This window comes from Malania oleifera, chromosome 11 (assembly GCF_029873635.1).
Source record: "Malania oleifera isolate guangnan ecotype guangnan chromosome 11, ASM2987363v1, whole genome shotgun sequence".
In the NCBI taxonomy this organism is placed as follows: domain Eukaryota; kingdom Viridiplantae; phylum Streptophyta; class Magnoliopsida; order Santalales; family Ximeniaceae; genus Malania; species Malania oleifera.
Window position 1 is genome coordinate 5,371,259 of NC_080427.1, and position 21,983 is coordinate 5,393,241.

A 21,983-nucleotide genomic window follows, 5' to 3' on the forward strand; every position below is an offset into this window, starting at 1 on the left:
ACTTGTGAAGTTGCTAATAAATTTAATTGTGTTGTTAATTGGAGAGTGTGATTGTAATTAGCTTAATCTGAAAAGGGTTATACTAGATTAAATTTTCCAAATAAATTTTAAAAACCCAATTCACCCCCCTCTTGGGAGTACACCTTACTTCTCAGTATGTAAAGGACCTTCCTTAACAATTGATGATGTTTTACTAGTGGATGGGTTAAAACATAATCTACTTAGTATAAGTCAATTAAAGGATAAAGGCTTTGACATAATCTTAAACAAGACAAATGTATAGTTGAAAATCAAGAAAAGCTTAATGTTTTATTCACTATAAAAAAAGGTTGATAATGCGTATTGTATAAACTTTGAAAATCTAAAATCTCAAGAAATCACATGCTTAGTAGCCATGAATGAAGTTAGTTGGCTATGACATAGAAGACTAGGACACGCTAGTATGGACTTGTTATCGAAACTAGCTAAGAAGAAATTAGTCAAAGGTATTCCTAGCATAAAGTTTGTAAAAAACAAAATTTGTGACACTTGCCAGCTTGGAAAGCAAACTAAGACTAGTTTGAAAAAGAGGAAACACTTTTTTTTTTTTAAAGAAGGGCGGCACCTTCATTTATTTATTGATAAACCCTCACTTTTGGAGGAGGAATACTATGGTTACAAGACAATCAATAGGAGGAACAAAAGACAAAGTTATAAAGGCCTCCCAAAAAAACAACACCAACAACCAGCCAAAACAGGATTACAAGTCCAAGCAAAACAAAACAAAACAAGGACCTACAAAATGAATCTTAAGCAACAAAACAAATAAAAGGTAAAGAACATAAAGCATAAACCAAAACCAATAGGAAATAAGCTAAACATACCTCATATAAGCCATACCCATCTTCTCCAGTTTATATAACACATTGATAACTCTAGGGAGTTGACTACTATTTGTAAACAAACTATTCCTTCCCATAGTACCTTGACGAGCTAAGGCATCTGCCACTTTGTTCCCTTCTCTATACCAATGTTTTATCAAAAATTCTGAAAAAACACATCTCTTCTAGTAGGCTCTTAGAACTTATCCACATAGATTTATTTGGCCCTACTAGAACACAAAGTCTAGGAAGAAAGCAACATGCTTTCGTCATTGTTGATGACTACTCCAGGTTTACCTAGGTACTTTTCTTAGCCTCCAAAGATGAAGCTTGCAAGATGTTAATTAACTTGTACAAGAGACTCCAAAATGAAAAAGGGTATGGAGTTCTAAATATCAAAGTGATCAAGGAAGTGAATTTAAAAATAAAGAAGTTGATAAATTTAGTAATGAACATGGAATAAATCACTATTTTTCAGCACCTCGAACTCCACAACAAAATGGAGTTATTGAAAGGAAGAATAGATCTCTTTAAGAAATGGCTAAGACCATACTTAATGAGCATTAATTACCTAAGAATTTTTTGTTTTTGGTGCTACAAACGAAGATCTATGTAAGGACTTTGAAAAATGTTTGCAAGATGAATTTGAAATGAGTATGATGGGAGAATTGAATTACTTCCTAGGACTACAAATTAAGCAAGCTAAAAATGAAATCTTTATAAATCAATCTAAATATATAAAGGATATGCTTAAACAGTTTGATATGGAAGGTAGAAAACCTATAGGAACCCCAATGAGTGCATCCATAAGTCTTGATAAGGATGAAAAAGGAAAACCAGTTGATATGAAATATTACCGAGGTATGATAGGAAGTCTATTATATTTGACAGCTAGTAGACTGGACATTATGTTTGATGTATGCATGTGTGCCCGGTTTCAGTCAGCCCCTAAAGAATCTCGCCAAATAACCGTAAAAAGAATCTTAAGATACTTGATAGGTACTATTGACTTAGGTCCATGGAATTCTAAGGACATCAGCTTTGAGATGATTAGCTATTTAGACGCTAATTATGATGGATTAATAGACAGAAAAAAGTGTGAGTGGAACTTGTCACTTTCTAAGACGATATTTTGTGTCTTAGTTCTCTAAGAAAAAAATATTTTGTAGCCCTGTCTACAGTTGAAGCTGAATATGTGGCAGCAGGTAGCTGTTGTGCACAAACACTCTATATAAAGCAACAATTAAAAGATTTTAATTTAGAATATTCAGCAATACCCATAAAGTGTGATAATACCAGCACCATAAATATCTCTAAAAATCCTATATAACACTCAAGAATCAAGCATATAGACATAAGATATCACTTCTTAAGAGATCATGAAGAAAAAGAAGATATCTTAGTTGAATTAGTGAATACAAGTGACCAATGGGCATATATTTTTACCAAACCTCTTCTAGAAGATAGATTTATATCTATAAGAAGAGAATGAGGATTGTTACATAGCATAGAAGTTGTTTATGGAGGATATTTAGAAGTAAGTGAGGTCAGGAGACTGAACTATAAGTATCAGTGAACTGAACCCTTTCTAACTTTCTCAGTTTTTTAGGATAAGTAAGGTCGGGCGACTGACCCTTTAAACCTCAGTCGACTGATTTGCTATTGTCTAGAAAAAAATTCAATGAGCTAAAAGTTTAGGTGACTGACCTTGAATTTAGTCGATTGACTGACGGAATTTTAAATACTTACGGTGCGCGAAATCTTAATGTTGACTTTTTGAGTCCGTCTCTTGTTTTGATTATGACAAACCATAGTATCTCATCTGTGTGCTTTGAGTATTTGAATAGGTTTACTTTTCTAAGCATGGATGAAAGATGAGAAATGGACGCCGAGAAGCACTCAAACGAGCACATCTTTCAGTGCAATCCATTGAATTCCTAAGGAGCAGAGCATGAAGCCTTTCTTTGTTTTAAGTTTTATTTCTATATTTATCATTTCGGTCTGTAATTATAAAAAGGTCTGTAATAATTAATGCATATTATGTGTGTAGGGATTATAAGCTCAAGACCATAGATGGACCTTAGGGATCACCCTTTGGTTGACCGACCCCGAATATTTTCGGTCGGCTCTCAAAGACCTTAGGTTGACTATAGGACCTACAATTCTGCACAAAAAAGTTCTCTATTGACTTAGAGCTGATTATCATGTGATTAGGGACATTGCATAAGAGGAATAGGACCAAAATGCCCAAAGTTAACATGTTCGGTCGACCGAACTCTAATACACAGAGGACCTCAATCGACCGAACTTCCCAAGGGTAAATAGTTTGACCCTTCAGTCGACTGACCTTAAAATGAGCTGCAACGCTCTGGTCGGCTGAACTAACACGTGGGGAGATCCCAACACCCTAGTCGACTGAAGCTTCAGTAGAAAATTGACCTGGTTGACCAAACACACAAGTTCGGTTAATCGAACTCATGTCTGGTAGAGCGAACCTAGGAGGGTTCTGGATTGCTATTGGACGGTTGACTAAACCTATAGTTCACAAATCCCTCGATTGACCAAACTTAGTGAGATGGTCGACCGAACCTTAAAAATAGTCGAGCGATCCTCTCGGGTTGTCAAAATTTTTACCGAGTTAAATGGGGTTAATTTTTCTAAACAGTTTTAAAATAATTTTAATATTTACCCTTTTGTCCCTAAAAGTCATAATTTAGCCCTTGTCTATATATAGGGGCTCATTTGCTTGGATTAGTGTGTGATTAGAAAATAGGATTAACTAAAAATCCTCTCAAACTTTTTATACTCCCATTTGCTCATACTACACATTTTGAAGCCAAATTTCTTACTCTCTCACACAATCATTCCTTTGCTAAACCAATCTTTGTGAGAGTTATTCGAGTGGAAATTCGTGGTTCTATATTGCTAGGATATTCTCATTATATTCATTGTATTTGTTTTAGATTGAGAGTTGATCATAAGATTTTCCCTTGATTTTATTTGATAAATCAGTGTGTGGGAAAATCTTGTAACTAGTGAGTCTTTGCATCTTCATCACAAGACTCATTGAGCTTGTGATTTTTGAGTGTGCAAAAATATTTTTCATAAACTCATTTTTGAATATCTCTTGTGCTTGAATATTGAGAAAATATTTGTTAGAGATATTTAGAATATTCTTGGTAGAAATCTTTGAAACACTAAACTATGATTGAGATTTACATCTATACATAATTTCAAAGATTAGCTTGATTAATACACTCATTGTTCCTGATTGAGTATAGACATTAGATTGAGTGTTATCACACATATTGCACTAAGCTTATAGTTCCTACCTGTTTGAGGTGCATTGATTTGTGCTTGTGCATAGTTGTACATATCTGCTTGTGTAAGAAGCATTTGTTTGTATGTAAATTTTTATATCATTTGTATTCTAGGCGTGGGCTTGAAGAGAGAGACTAACCCCGGTGAATAATCCCTGATTGGCTTAGACCCGGTTAGGAAAGTTAGGTGCACTATCCTATTAAGGTGTTGTGTTAGGGCCTTCTCTGCCCCGCAAGGAGAGTGTGTAAGGGTTGAGGTCAGCCTTGAGAATTTTACCTGATTGTCATCGGTGCTACTCCACTCGTTAAGGGAGCAATAGTGGTAATCCTCTGGCTTGCAAGCTGAGGCGGGGACGTAGGCACAGTTGGCCGAACCCCGATAACATATTTTGCATGTACTTTACATTTCCACAATTTATTTACTACACTTGTATGTTTTATTGTGTATGATTGGGTTTATAATTGCATAGAGTGACCCTAGGTTGCTTAATACTGCTGATTTGGTTTAACCTAGGAGGAAGAAATTTTAAATACCCAATTCACCCCCCCCTCTTAGGAATACACCAATTCGAACACCTAATGTTTTAAAATTACAGGCACCTGACCCTAGTTCCTCTCTTTTCTTTACTTATTCTCCTTCGAATCCTAGTGCTTCTACACTCAAAAACCTCCGATTAAAACTTGAAGAACATCAAACCTTTCCCTCACAAATTTCTAGGGTTTTACTGTTTGGTTTTCTTTCTTGAACTCACAATTCCAAGAACAAAAATGGTTGGGCATAAGACATCATCCTCAAGGCAAGATGATAACTCTTCAATCGAGAAATGGCTTGTTGCTCCTCATGCAAAGCGGTTATGCAAAGATCATCTCCGTACAATTGATCCTATTCTCGATAAGGTTCTGGACACAACGTTCTTTATAGAAGAATTTCCCAACATCCTACCCATGTTTAGGAACCTAGGATGGAAAATTTTCATTACTTACTGTTGGAATTGGTGTGTTACTAAGAGGGGGGAGGGGTGAATTGAAATTTTAAACTTATTCCTAGGTTTAACCAGATATTAGCAGTATTTCACAACCTAGGGTATGTCTATGCAATCCCAAGTGCGCAGATAAATATAATGTGCGAAAATTAAATCATGCGTTGCATTCACCATCAATTGAGAATAACATACATGTGCAGTAAATAAATTGCAGAAAAATAAAGTAGTACACACACAATATGTTAACGGGGTTCGGCCAATACTGCCTACTTCCCCACCTTAGCTTGCAAGCCCGATGAATTCACTAATGCTCACTTAACGGGTGGAGTGACATAGATTACAACACTAGGTCAAATTGCCAGGGCTGACCTCAACCTTTACAAACTCTCCTTATGGGGCGGAGAAGACCCAAGGTCACATAAATAGGGTTGAACCCAACCTTTATAACGTGATCTTTATGGGTTAGATCAACACCCCCTCATGTCATGCTTGGAATATAACAATGAATATAAAATTGCATACATTTCTAATGCTTCTCCACTAAGCAAATATGTACCAATACGCACAAACAATAATCGATGCACTAACAGATAATAGTACTTATGATCAAGTGAGATCTTGAAAAATTTAATTCAAAATAATATATTCAATGAGTGAATATTCAAGGTTACCTCAAAACCCTAATCAAGTATCACACAAATATTTTATCAAATATAATCGCAATAGATACTTAGGGTTTAAGCTTGCAAAATATTTATCAAATAAAATATTCAAGCTCTCAAGTCTTGCAATTTGAATGCAAAGACTAGAAAGCTAAAAACAAGTTATTCCTAATCAAATATTTATATACGAAATATTATGGGAATAAACAATCAAGAAAAACTCTTAAAAAGGTTTTTCAAATATGTATGAATATGAGAGAGCTGTGCCAAGGAAATGATTTGAAATATGCACACAATAAAACAATCAAATCTTCCTACACCTTGCAATTGATTTGCAAGTGAGGAGAACTAGAAAAACAAACTCTCCATTTCAAAATGATATTTGCTAATAAGTATGTAAGAGAGTATGAAAAATATGCTTGGAATATTGAATATATAGCAAAAGAGAAATAAAAAATTTGAGAGAATTCTTCCTAATTACTTTTGCTAATCTCGTTGCTAATCAAGGAAAATGAGGGGGTATATATAGATATCCCTCAAATTTTGACCGTTGAGGACCTATTGGGTATTTTGAAATTGTTTAAGTAAAAATTAACCCCAATTACCCTTAATAAACCACGGTAAAAATAAGGCAACTTGAGAGCTTCGGTCGACCGAACAGACACAAAGAGAAAAGTAACTTTTTCACGCTCGGGTGCCTGAGGAAAAGTTTGGATGGCTGAGCAAAGGTGATTTTCCAAATGTTTAAGGTTTGGTCACCTGGTGCTAGGTTTGGTCTGCTGAACTTCATAATTCGATCATCCAGGGCTTTTTGAATTTAGCGTTCGGGCACTCGGGGAAGGTAAAACGTCACAACTCTAAGGTTCGGTTGACCACGGACATTCAGTTCAATTTCAATTCAGTCACCTGAGCCATAGTCAACAGTTTGACCTTAGGCTAGTTTGGTCGACCAAGGCATTTATAACGCCAAGGTTTGGTCACTTAAAACCCTTTCATGTTTCAATTTTGGTTTTGATTATGATAAGTAGTCACCCCTATTCGTATACTTATAACTTTTAAGTTATAGGGGATTTGTCATGAGGTGCTTGGGGACCAAGAGTCAGTCTACGGTCTAGGCTTTTAAATTAAGCCCAAAAACCTGGTGTCGGTCGACTTGTGTAGGACCTGTTTTTGTCCTTGAACTTATTTAACCATATGTGAATAAGTTATAGCATTTAGGTTTTGAGAGGTGATGGTTCCTATGGTCATTCTAAGGTATCTTGAGCATAAATACCTATTATGCATGATATGCAGATTATTACAGACTATATGATTATTACAGTTATGACCCAAATTTTCTAACCATTTTTTTTCCTGTCAAACTATATATCATAATTCTGATGCCCTGTACATAAATATTATAATCATGGTCTAGTGCGGATGCCATGGTAACATGTGCATTCCATGTATAATACCTATGCAGTGGAAAAACATAAATATCCAAACCATAACCCAAAATACACAATACCAGAGTACTTCTGATCCACCTATAAATATATACACAATATAAAATTCGCAAAAATACCAAAATACTAAGGCCTTTACTACTCAGCCCAAGACTCACCCCAAAACTATGCCAACTCAGCCGCCTCCCCTATCTCTGAGTCGACCCTACACATCTCTCTAGGTTACCTCAAATGTTTATAATGCTAAGGTGAGACACCTCTTAGTAAGGAGAAATATGTTATTACCAGTGTGTGACATATGAGTCTGTATATAAAACATAACCTTAATTTAAAACTATAAATGAGATATCATGTAAAAGTATCTATACTATAGCCCACATCTATGTCATTTAAAATACAACAATTATGTGTTAATAATTCAAACATACTTCTATGTATAATATATATAATCTCTGTTTTTTGTGTATACTATATATATACATAATTTTGAAAACTTACCTAGATGGTTGTATGTCATGATTTAACCTTTCATGACAGGGTTGTAAGGTCCGTAGGCGGGACTAAACACTGGTTGGCCTACCAGTGCTAGCCTAACTATATTTATCTGTATCTATAGCACGAAAGGCCAGCTCCACCTAGTCCAGATGCTAGGGAGCCCTGTACTCTACCTGTGGCACAATCAGCAATACCATACTCTATCTAAGACGTATGGTTGCACTCTCTATACAGTATAGCTATAGTAGCGTGCTCTGTAAACTGCTCTTTTCCATCAGGGATTGATACTATATATTGCTATTTCTGTATAATATCTATCTGTTTTACCATGATTCTGTAATAACTGTATTAACCATGATGCTGTAATAATTGTAAATCTATATAATCTGTATTTCTGTATCTCATGGTTCTATGCTCTGTATAACATGATTCTATAAAATACTGTATAATCATGGTTTTGCAAAATGCTATATGATCATGGTTCTATAAAATACTGTATAATCATGTAAACTGTAATTCTGTAAGACTTTGTATAGCCATAGCTCTGTAAATAAAACTATATAAGCTATCTATTACAATTCTATATGAAATCTATATAATCATAATTCTATAGTTTTGTATTAAATTTTGTAATATTCCAGTATTTCTCATGCCACACAAATGAAATAAAACTCAATAAATATCATCTGTAATACTTTATAATTTCTATACTCTAATTTATTCAAAAACCATGCTCTGTAACTCATATTCAAATACTATGTTTTACAGGTAAAATTTCTAATTTAACTGGCATAACATATTTCCCTTACCTAATTGGCGAGGAGATCTGACTCCAATTTTATTTCTATGCCCGTAGTGTAACAAACTCTAAGACCCTGAAATATATACATTTCCTAGTTCCATCAACCTAACTCAGAATAATAACTATATTCGCCTTTCCTAGGCCCACATATATCTTTATTCATAAAATTTTAAACTATTAATTGTTTATCAACATTACCCGAGTTCCTGAGTAAACACTCGATGGGCTCCTTAACCCATGTCTGTGGTGTTCAGACACCCAACCTTGAAATCATAACACCCTAATCTAATCAACTCAGATTCCAGTATATTTCCATCCAACACAAAATCTGGGTTTAGAAAACCTTACTAACCATATAATCCCTAAAATAACCTACTTACACTGATTTTGGGATGGTGCCTAAACTTCTCCAACCAAAATTCTGCTCCGACTAAGTTGTAGAGAATCTCCCCGGGATCATTGTGGTAGCTTTTGATCATCAAACCGGGGAAAATTGGGGCCGAAATCTTTGAGAGAAGTGAGAGAAACAGTTGGTAGAGAGAGAAAGTAGAGAGAGAAATGGTTTTCTCGCTGAAAATGTGATTTTCGGCTATAAATACACAACTGTCCATGTGACTTCATCGACGTGCCACGTGCACTCGTCGATGAACTAAAGAAGGAAATTCGTCGACAAAGGTGATGAGCTCATCGAACGATTCAAAGGGTCAGGATCACCCCCCCTTGGTCACACTTCATTGACGAGACTCTGAGATTCATCCACGAACCATACAAGGGAGTTCATCGACGAAACTATGACATTTATTGATTAACTCTGCTTTGTTCCTTTCAAATTTTCCTTTCTCTCTATTATTTAATTGCTATTATTTTCCGAGTCTCTACATTCTCCCTGCCTTATAAAATTTCGTCCTCGAAATTTGCTATCTGTACTATGCTCCATCCTCTGAGGAAAAACTTGCTACTTATTTTAGTAATTACCTTCACTTATGGTGGAGGAATACCGTGGTTACAATTAGGGTTCTGGGAGATTAAAAATATACTTACAAAAGAAAATTCTCCCAAAACCAAAACACTACTTATCTTATAGCCTAATATACAACTTATAAATCAATTACCCTGTACTATATAAACGATATCAAAATAAATCTTACTTTATCTAAACTTATGCTGCTTTTTCTCTGTCTAATATTGATCCCCACTGAATAGATGTGGGTGTTTCTATCATATATCCTCCTCTAACTCCGACAAGGCCTCCTCCACTGCATGATTCCTCCATAATACTTTCATTAGCGGAGTTCACTTGGTGTGAGAGTCCTGTTCCTTTCTACCTAGAATCAGCACTGGTGCTTCCTCATATACTAAAGTATCTCGAAGCTCTATCTCCTCGTAGCTGATCACGTGGGAGGGATCTAGGATGTATTTCCTCAGTATGGAAATATGAAATACGTCATGAATCCTAGATAAAGCTAGTGGTAAAGCTAGCCTGTAGGTGACTAAACCCTCTCTCTTAAGTATCTCAAATGGGCCAATAAACCTAGGGATCAACTTACCCTTATTTCCAAATCTCATAGCTCCTCTCAGCAGTGCTACTCTAAAAAATACCTGATCTCCCACATCAAATTCTAACTTCTGGCAGTGAGTATCTGTGTAACTTTTCTACCAACTCTAAGCTGTACTGATTCTATCTTTAATAAGTCAGACTTTATTGTATGCCTGCTGCACTAACTCTGCTCCCAAAACTCACCTTTCATTCATTTCATCTCACTATAGTGGAGAACAACACCCCCTACCATATAATGCCTCGTAAGGCGCCATCCTGATGCTGGCTTGACAACTATTATTATACGCAAATTCAACCAGCGACATATATTAGGTCCAACTACCCTGAAATTTAGCACACATGCTCGTAACATATCCTCAAGTATCGGAATAAACCTATCTATCCACCCATCATTCTGAGGATGAAATGTCATGCTGAATGCTAACTAAGACCACAAAGCTTCCTACAAGCTCCTCCAAAACCGTGATGTAAATCGTGGGTCTCAGTTTAAAACAATGGATACTGGCACTCTATGGGGTCGAACTATCTCCTGAATGTATAATTTTGCCAGCCTATTCATAGAGTAAATGACTTTAATAGGAAGGAAGTGGGTAGTCTTTGTCAGCAGGTCTACAACCACTCATATGGCGTTCTGCCCCTGCAACGCCGATGGTAACCCTGTAACAAAATCCATGGAGATATGATCCTACTTCCACTTAGGGATGTGGAGTGGCTGCAATTGTCCTGCCGATCTCTAGTGCTTAGCCTTTACCTACTAGAACATCAAACACTGCTCCACAAACTCAGTTATCTCTCTCTTTATACCACTCCACCAAAATGACTCTCGAAGGTCCCAATATAACTTAGTGCTACCAGGATGAACTATATAAAGGGATGTGTGAGCCTCCTCTAGAATAGCCTTCTTAATCTCAACATCTGTAGGTACACACAGTCTGGTACGAAAACTCAGGGCTCCATCATCTGAAATATTAAACTCCTCCACTTGACCATCCCGCACTTTATCCATAAGTTCTTCTAATTCAAGATCTTTCCTATGAGTAGTTTTAATCCTCTCCTATAGGGTAGGCTATAACACTAGATTGGCAATAAATGTCTGGTGATTATTTTCTACTAACTCCACACAGAGCCTCTCCAAGTCCCTTCGAATCGAATGCTAAATCTCCACTGCTAACAAGGTTGTACCCACTAATTTTCGGCTCAAAGCATCAGCCACCACATTTTCTTTCCCTAGGTGGTAGCTGATAGTGCAATCATAGTCTTTAATAAGCTCTAGCCATCTTCTTTGTCTAATATTTAGTTCTTTCTAGGTGAAGAAATACTTCAAACTCTTATGGTCAGTGAAGATTTAACATCTCCCATCATAAAGATAATGTCTTTAGATCTTCAAAGCATACACTACTACAGCTAACTCTAAATCATGTACTAGGTAATTCTTTTCATACTCTTTAAGCTGCTAAGAGACGTATGCAATAACTCTCCCATGCTGCATCACCACACATCGAGTCCCCTCAATGATGCGTCACTGTATATAGAAAATCCATCCTCTCTTGATGGGATAGATAACTGTAGATTAAGGTGTAGTCCCAAGAGGGGGGCTGAATTGGATATTAAAAAAAATTTAAACCACTTAGTTTTTCTTTTACACACTTCTTATAAGTTCACAAAATTCTTCTAGTTACTCAATTTTGTGTGAGTGTTGCAATCCTTTCTATGCATGCAATATCCTCAATTTAAATACAATGCGAAAATAAAGAGTAAAAGGGAGAGAGATGACAAACGCGATTTTACGAGGTTCAGCCGACTTGGCCTACGTCCTCACCTTGAGCAACCACTCAAGGATTCACTAATAACCCTGCTCCTTAAAGTGGGACGGAGCTTCCCTTACAAACCGCTGCTTACAAGAGGTACAACTCCCTTCTTATCCGCTGCTCACAAGAGGTACAACTTCCTCCTCACACCCAATTCACAACCCGAACGGTGTTTACAATGAAATCTGAAAATAAAACCCAAAACAATGCTTCTAAACAAAACCTTGTGAGTACAATTTAATTTCCTAGTACATTAACATATGATAAAACTTGAAGCTCAAGAATGTATGAAAAACGATACAATCGTTTGATGTATGCTATGTGTCAACACACAAATTTTTATTTAATCAAAATAGGTTTTTCAATAAGAAGCTCAATGAACAATATATATGAATATATGTTTATCTACTTCTTGAAGTTCAAATCAATCAACCAAGCTAACAAGATTTTCTCAAAACATGATCTTCCTGAAATTCAGTTTTTATATGTGAATACACACTCAAGATCAAAACTTCTTTCAAACGATGAACAAGTAAAGAGATGAGAGATTCTTGAAAAAATGATAACTTGACAGATCAAACCTTAATACTGGATCAAAGTTTAGTTGGATGAATGAATGCTCTTTTGATTTTAGTAGAGATTTTCCCAAACAAATATGGAAGAAGATTGAAGTGCAGAAAACCGGCTCTAGGGTTCAAATCTTGCAATGAGAAGTATGTATTTCTTGTTGTGTCCCTTAGCTTATGTTCTAGGGTTTAGATATTCGTAATATATATTATATTACCCTTAGAATTAATCTCAGCCATTGGATCAATAATATACTTCACGTGTATTTTTAACAAAGAGCTGATTTTTAGGCTTTTCCACGAGTTCAGGCAACCGAACTCGACTTCAAGCGCCTGAGGTTCCAAGGTCAGGCAACTGAAGAGCCTCGGCCAGGTTCTGTCTTCTCCAATTAATTCTTCAGGCAACTAAACTTAATCTTCAGGCAACCGAAGAAATTCTTCAGGCTTTTGAGGTTTGAGTTCAAGCGACCGAACTCACCATTCTCTCAAATTTTCATTTCTAACTAAAAATCTGCTGGGCTTCTTTTCTTGGGTCTTTCATAAAATATATTTTTCATGATTTTGAAAACATTTCAAGGTCCATGAGAGTTTCCTAATGATGTGCATGAAATGCATGAGTCTTAAAACTATTCTAAGTTATAATGAGCTTCAAAATAAATCATATGCCAATGTAAATACATAAGCTCTAAATACCCATTCCCAAGAGTTTCTTGAACTTTGCCACTTGCATCTTGATTCTCATACTCTTTCTCATACTCTTTAAGTTCCAAGATGCTTTCCACGATTTGTAGGCTTTACTTGAATGCATCCATAACTTGTTATCTTTCTGTGCATGGTTAATATAAGTCCTGTACACAAACTCAATACACAGATCAAATACCAAGTGATTTGTCATTATCAAAACAAGATTGGACTTGTAGAGTCAACAAGAACATCGGTACAGAGACAAGCCACTATTTTAATTCTTGGAAACTTTTTTCACACTCCTCGATCCATTTAAATTTCAAATTTTTCCTTGTGAGTCGCTTTAGTGGACTTGATAATCTAGAAAAACCATCCAAAAAATGCCTGTAGTACCCTAACAAACCTAGGAAGCATCTGACCTCCTGAACGTTCCTCAGTCTCACCTAATTCACCACTACTTCTATCTTGCTTGGGTCTACTGATATGCCATCCTCAGAGATCACATGCTCCAGGAAAGTGACTTGCCTAAGCCAGAATTCACATTTCTTGAATTTAGCATATATCTTCTTTTCTCTCAGTACTTGTAGTACTAGGCTTAGATGTTCTTCATACTCTTCAAAATTTTTTGAGTAGACCAGTATATCATCAATAAATACCACAACAAACTGGTCCAAGTACTAATGGAACACCCGATTCATTAGATCCATAAATACTGCTAGTGCATTAGTTAATTCGAACGACATTACCAAGAACTTGTAGTGCCTATACCTGATTCGGAAAGCTATCTTAGAAACGTCCTCTGCTTTAACTTTCACCTGGTAATAACCTGACCGAAGGTCAATCTTGGAGTAGACTTAGGTCCCCTGGAGCTGATCAAATAAATCATTGATTCTGGGAGGAGGATATTTATTCTTGACTGTCGCTTTCTTTATTTCCCTATAATCAATGCATATCCTCATAGTCCCGTCTTTCTTGTTCATGAATAGGACTGGTGCTCCTCAAGGTGTCACTCTAGGCCTAATAAATCCTTTATCCCATAACTCCTGCAACTGATCTTTCAATTCTTTTAGCTCAACTGGAGCCCTTCTGTAAGGTGCCTTAGATATTGGTGCTGACCCTGGTAGTAAATCTTTGGCAAATTCTATCTCTCGATCTGATGGTAACCCAGGTAATTCTTTTAGAAAAACATCTAGAAATTATCTGACTATCGGAATATCAACTTGTTTCAATTCTTCCGTTGGCATCTCCTTTATATAAGCAACATACCCCTAGCAACCACCCTAAAGCATCCTCCTCACTTGAATAACCAACACTAACTGTGGCGAGGCACAAACATGTGACCCCACGAATTTGAATTCCTACTCTCTTGGGGGTCTAAAGATCACTTCTTTTTTATAGCAATCAATGCTGCTGTAATTAGCTACCAGCCAGTCCATACCCAATATCACATCAAATCCCTGCATATCTAATACCACGAGGTAGGCTGGTAATACTTTCTCCTAAATATCCATGGGAAAGCTTTTAAGAACTCTCCTACACCTCACTGTTGATCCAGTCGGCGTGGCTACTGACAACTTAACATCTATCAGCTGTGCCTCGACCCCATACAATTTAGCATATCTTGACGACACAAAAGAACGGGTGGCACCTATGTCAAAAAAAAGAAACAACTTTATATGGTAAAATAGTAAGAATACTTGTCACGACGTCTCCCGCAATCTTAGCGTCTCCCAGCGTCAATGCATAAACCCTCGCCGGTGCTGTATCCTCTACTTACTGCCACCCCTAGGTGCCTAATTATATATTCGGAACTGTCTAAGGGCTGGGGCACTGTTCAGTGGCCAATGACACTCCTGTGCTTTGTATTCGGGTCTATCACATATGTAGCAAACATTGTTTCCCAACTGACATGCTTGTATATGTCTCCTACCGTATATTGGGCAAATAGGGTATGTTTGCTTGCCCTGGTACCCATGATCTCCCCTCTCCTATCTCTGAAATCTGGCATATCTATCGCCCCTCCGAGGGCCTCAACCGGACCTTGCTTGAAATCCCGGAGGCGTGGGCCTTTTTCTATGGATCAGTGTTCCAACATCTTTCTTATCACTCTCCTCTACTACTGAAGCCCCATCAACCAATTCAGAGAAATCCTACACTTTTAGGTCTACCACCTGCTTGTAAATATTCTGCCCCAAGCCCCTATCTAACATCCTTGCTTTTTTCAACTCATCTGGGATGATGTAGGGGGCAAAGCATGACAGCTCAATCAACTTTGCCACATACTGCTGGACCGTGAGATTTCCCTGAGTCAATTTCAAAAATTTTGCTACCTTAGCCTCTTTGACAGTGGTAGAAAAATAACGATCAAAGAAGATTTCTTTAAATCGGCACCAAGTCATAGCCATTTGTACACGTCTCTACTCCTCCAATAATCTCGTAGCCATCCACCATCCATCAGCCTCACTTGTCAACTCATTCGTGGCATAAAGAACCCTCTGTTCATCCATACAGTGGAGCAACGTTAGTATTTTCTCGATCTCCTGCATCTAGTTTTCGGCCACTGCAGGATCGGATCCTCCTAAGAACGTCAAAGGATTCATTTTAGTAAATTTCTCAATAGTACAACCTTGGTTTGTTGATGGGCCTCTCTGCTCTGTGGAGCTCTGCGCAATCTCAACCATAACTTGCTAAGCCACACTACGTAGAACAACGTTTGAATCACCGCCACCCGCACTAGAGGGGCCTTCACCCTCATCACCACTAGCGTGGGCATTGCTACCAAGAAGATAAACATAGTCTGAGAACCCTATCTGAATAATATAACCAACATATCTAGCTAACTAAAATTTCACATCCTCAACTAACCTATCGTCCTTATTCTCAATTTAAGATTCAGTCCAGTAATTCAGAGACACAACCTGATAGTAGTTTATTATGACTTTCCTGAAATTGTGACCCCAGGAAAGACATAGAAATCATTACCGAAATCCTACTTCCCGGTCATGGAACAAAACCCTAAATACTCATTATACTCTGATATTGTTGTCCGCTATACTCTATAGTCTATAGAACCTAACAACCTAGGCTTTGATACCAAATTGTAAAAACCCAAATTTTCTAACCATTTTTTTTACTGTCAAACTATATATCATAATTATGATATCGTGTATATAAATATCTGACATCATCACGGTCTAGTGTGGATGTCGTGGTAACCTATGCATTCCATGTATAATACCTATGCAGTGGAAAAATATAAATATCCAAACCATAACCCAAAATACCCAATACCATAGTACTACTGATCCACCTATAAATATATACACAATATATCATTCCCAAAAATCCAAAAATACTAAGGGCTCTACTAATTAGTCTAAGACTCTCCCCAAAACTATGCCAACTCAGTTGCTTCCTCTATTTCTGAGCCAGCCCTGCACGTGTCTCTGGACTACCTAAAATGTTTATAATGCTTGGGTGAGATACCTCTCCGTAAGGAGAAACATGTTATTACCAGTGTGTAGCATATGAGTCTGTACATAAAACATAACCTTTATTTAAAACTATAAATGAGATATCATGTAAAAGTATTTGTATTATAGCCCACATCTATGTCATTTAAAATACAACAACTATGTGTTAATAATTCAAACATACTTCTATCTATAATGTATATAATCTCTATTTTCTGTGTATACTATATATATACATAATTCTGAAAACTTCTCGGGATGGCTGTATGTCATAATTTAACCCCTCATGACAGGGTTATGCGGCCCGTAGGTGAGACTAAACACTGGTTGACCTACCAGTGCTAGACTAATTGTATTTATCTGTATCTATAGCACGAAAGGCTAGCCCCACTTAGTTCGGATGCCAGGGAGCCCTCTACTCAACCTGTGGCACAATCGGCAATACCATACTCCATCTAAGACGTATGGTAACACTGTCTGTATTGTATAGCTACGGTACCATGCTCTGTAAAATGCTCTGTTCCATCAGGTCTGGTACTATATATTACTATTTCTATATAATATCTATCTTTTTTACCATGATTCTGTAACAACTGTACTAACTATGACACTATAATAACTGTAAATCTATATTTTGTATATTTCTGTATGTCATGGTTCTATGCTCTGTATAACATGATTCTATAAAATACTATATAATCATGGTTTTGCAAAATGCTATATAATCATGGTTCTATAAAATACTATATAATCATGTGAACTGTAATTTTGTAAGATTTTGTATAGCCATAACTCTGTAAATAAAACTGTATAAGCTATATATTATAATTCTGTAAAATCTATATAATCATAATTCTATATTTCTGTATTAAACTCTGTAATATTCCAGTATTTCTCATGCCACACAAATTAAATAAAACTCAATAAATATCATCTCTAATACTGTATAATTTCCATGCTCTAATTTTTTCAAAAACTATACTTTGTAACTCATATTCAAATACTATGCTTTACTGTTAAAATTTCTAATTTTACTGGCATACCATATTTCCCTTACTTAATTGGCTAGGAGATCTAACTCCAATTTTATTTCTATGCCCACAGTGCCCTTAGGATTCATTATTGACTTAGAGACCAATTTTTTAAAACCCAGGAAATTTTTTTTTAAATAAGCCTTATTCACGTTTTACAAAATCAAAGTTTTAAAGTGTTGAAAAACAAAGTTTTTGAAAATTTGCAAGCTTAGGCGACTGACCTTGTTAGATCAGTTGACTGACATCTTTAACATATTGAAATTCAAAGTTTTTGGAAAGTTATAACTTCAGGCGTTGACCATGTTCACTCAGTTGACTGACAATTCTTATGCTAAATAAATTGAGCAAATAGAATAGGTTCAGGTGACTGACCCCATTTTGAGTTTGATATTTTGCTGAACTATAAAGGATCAAGCGACTAACCCTGTAGAGCACAGTCGACTGATCTTCGGTTATTTAAATTTAAAACGGTGAGGGAAAGGTTCCAAAATTGATTGATTGGTCCCCAAATATTGTAAAAACTTGGGAAACACTCCAAGTAACTTGGGGAATACGAAAATTAAGTGTTTCTATCTATAAATACCTGTGAAAACTTAAGATTAATCACACCTACAAACAACAATCAAGATAAACTCTTTCTACTCTCCAAAGCTCACTGTTTAATACTTTTCCTAAAGTACCTGCTGTGATTTTGCTGATAAAAGTTCACGGTTCCTAGCTCTTCTTGTTGAGTTCTACAATCTAAGAAAGAACCCTGGTGATATTTACTTCAAGTTTCATATTTCTATACTCTGATTGAAGTATATTTGTTTTCAATTGTGCTAATCTGCTCTTGTTGAGAGTTCTTATTGTACACAAGATTGTTCTTGTTTTTTCTTGTTGTGTTTGATGATTCAAGGTCGTTGAATCGTTAGCTAACGAGAAGGGTATTATTGTTAGAGAGGGATCTCCACTTGAGAAGGAGAGAGGTTGTAACTTAGCCTAATAAAAAATTGGAATCCTCACGGCGGTTGCTTGGGGCAAGGACGTAGGCTACAGGCTAAACCTTGTAAAAATATGGTTTCAAGCTCTTCTTCCCTACTCTATTTAAATTCTGCAAGGATATTAAATGTGTGTATGATCTTTATATCTTGCTAAACTTTTTGGGAGTGCTAGAATTCTGCTTCTTAAGCATATTAAATTTAGCATACATTCACTAATTGTTTGGTTTGATAAAATCATCAAAGTTCTGATTTTTGAATATCAAAACAGATGCAAAGTATTGTAGACTAAAAGTTTTCAAAAATTGAATATATGAAAATTATATTTTATTGATTGAAGTAAAGGAATAAATTATGAGTTTTGAATTTAAAATTTGAGTTTTATTTCTAAACCATTCTAATATGATTTTTACAATTTAATCAGCCGGGTATCAACATCAAAGGTTTAAACTTGAGAATAAATATTAGTTAAACTTAATTAATCATCAGTAGTATTGTGGTTATTGGAAAATTGTTGAAAGTATATATTGCTGAATTAAAATTCAACTGAGGAATCTTTAAATATAAAGTAAGTAAATAATTTTTAAGAAAGCCAATTCACCCCCCTTCTTGGGAGTTCACCTTATTTTTCAGTTTGTATTCTAATTTTGCTTCTAACTGGGGAAAAAGCTCACAGGGAGGAGTTTTTAGGCACCGTAAGATCCACCACATCCAAATTAATGTGACAGACGTGTCAGGACTGACCACACTTGGTTTGGACCTCGGATGCTCGAATTGTAAGCTAAGTGCTTAAAATGAACTAAGTCTAATTACTAAATTTGTTTGTATTCTAACATTGTTTTTAAATGGGGAAAAAGCTCCTTGGGATGAGTTTTTAGGCATCGTTAGCTTCGATATGTCCAAGTCAATATGATGGACATGTCGGGACTGACCGCATTCAGTTTGGACCTTGTATGATCGAATTGGACACCTAGGTGCAAAACTGTGAACTAAGGTTATTATATTTGTATTCTAACTTCGCTTCTAAGAGGGGAAAAAGCTCTCAGGAAGGATTTTTTAGGCACCGTCAAATACGGCATGTTTAGATCAATGTGACGGACGTGTCAGGACTAACCACACTCAGTTTGGACCTCGTATGCCTGAATTGTAAGCTAAGTGCCTAAAATAAACTAAGTTTCATTACTAAGTTTGTTTGTATTCTAACATTGCTTCTAAGTGGGGAAAAAGCTCTTGGGGAGGTGTTTTTAGGCACCATTAGCTCCAACATGTCTAGGTCATTGTGATGGATATGTCGGGACTGACCACATTCAATTTGGACCTCGTATGCCCAAATTGGACACCTGGGTGCAAAATCGTGAGCTTAAGGTTACTATGTTTGTATTCTAACTTCTCTTCTAAATGAGAAAAAAGCTCCCACAGAAGAGTTTTTGGACACCATCAGATTCGACACATCTAGGTCAATGTGACGAATGTGTTAGGACTGACCATACTCGGTTTGGACCTCATATGCTCGACTTGGACACTTGAGTGCTTAAAATGAACCAAGTTTACTAAGTTTGTTTGTATTCTATCTTTGCTTCTAAGTGAGGAAAAAGCTCCTGGGGATGAGTTTTTAAGCACTATCAGCTACAGCATGACCAGTTCAACGTGACGAATGTGTCAGGACTGACCCAACTTAGTTTGGACCTTAAATGCCCGAATTGGATACTTTGGTGGTTAAATTTAATTAAGTGCACTAAGTTTGCCTCTAGGTGCATAATTTTCAATTGGCATGGAATTTTTGGGGACCTTCAGCTTCGACACGTCAAGCTTAATGTTACGGATGTGTCGGTACTGACCACACTCGGTTCGAACCTCCTATGCGTGACTTGGACACGTAAGTGCTTAAAATGAACTACGTTTACTAAGTTTTTTTGTATTCTAACTTTCTTCTAAGTGGGTAAAAAGATCGTGGGGAGGAGTTTTTAGGCACAATCAGCTTCGATACGTCCAATTTGATTTAACAGATGTGTCGGGACTGGCCCAACTCAGTTTGGACCTTGTATGCCCACATTGGACACTTGGGTGGTTAAATTTAACTAAGTTTACTAAGTTTTCCTCTAAGAACATAATTTTCAATTGGCAGGGAATTTTTGGGCACTGTCAGCTCCAGAATGTCAAGCTTAATGTTACGAACATGTCAAGACTAACCACACTCAATTTTGACCTCTTATGCCTAACTTGGACACCTGAGTGCTTAAAATGAACTAAGTTTACTAAGTTTGTTTGTATTCTAACTTTGCTTCTAAGTGGGGAAAAAGCTCCCAGGGAGGATTTTTTAGATACAGTTAGTTCCGGCACATCCAGTTTGATGTGACCGATGTTTTGGGACTGACCCAACTCTTTTTGGACCTCGTATGCCCATTTTGGACTTGTTTTGTAGGTCATACCATTCAAACTTGGGAATCGATAGCTCATTTTACATAGGTTTATTTACTGCTAGTCATTTTACTTACTAGTATGATGGTGGTAGCTGGTTTGTGGCAAAAACAAGCGTATTTACATTTTTGGCACCTTTAGCTCTATTTTTGACTTGCTTTGTAGGTCATATGGTTCAAATTTGGGAACCATTGGCTCAATTGATGCAGGTTTAGTTCCCATGGGTCTTTTTTCTTAATTTTATGGTGGTAGTTGTCAGTTTGTATGAAAAATATGCATATTTCACATTTTGGGCATCTTGAACCCTATTTTTAACTTGTTTTTAGGGCCTACGGTTTAAAATTGGGAACTGTTGGCTGATTTGATGCAGGACTAGTTCCCATGGGTCATTTTACTTACGATCACAGCGGCGGTAGTTAGGTTGCAGCAAAAGCATCTTGATGTAATCGGTGTAATCCCAAGAGGGGGGGGTGAATTGGAGATTTTAAAAATTCTTCTTAGGTTGAATCCAAATCACAGATAGTATTACACAACCTGGGGTCTTTCTATGCAAATAGAAATACCACTAATAAAAAATTGAGCAAATAATCAAAACAAGTATAGCAGTATTTCCTAATAAATATGTATGCAGATAATTAAAGCATATGAGACATTCACAACAATTTAAGTGCAAGCATACACGTACAAAAAGTAAATAGATAATGGAAAAAGATAGTTACAGAAGATATGTTATTGGGGTTCGGCCAATGTTGCCTACATCCCCGCCTCAAACTAACAAGTAAGAGGATTCCACTACCATTGCTCACTTACGGGTGGAGTGTCACCGTTAACAATAACTTCTCCTTAGTAGGCAAGGGAATACCTCAGGTCAGATTACAAGGCTAACCCCAACCTT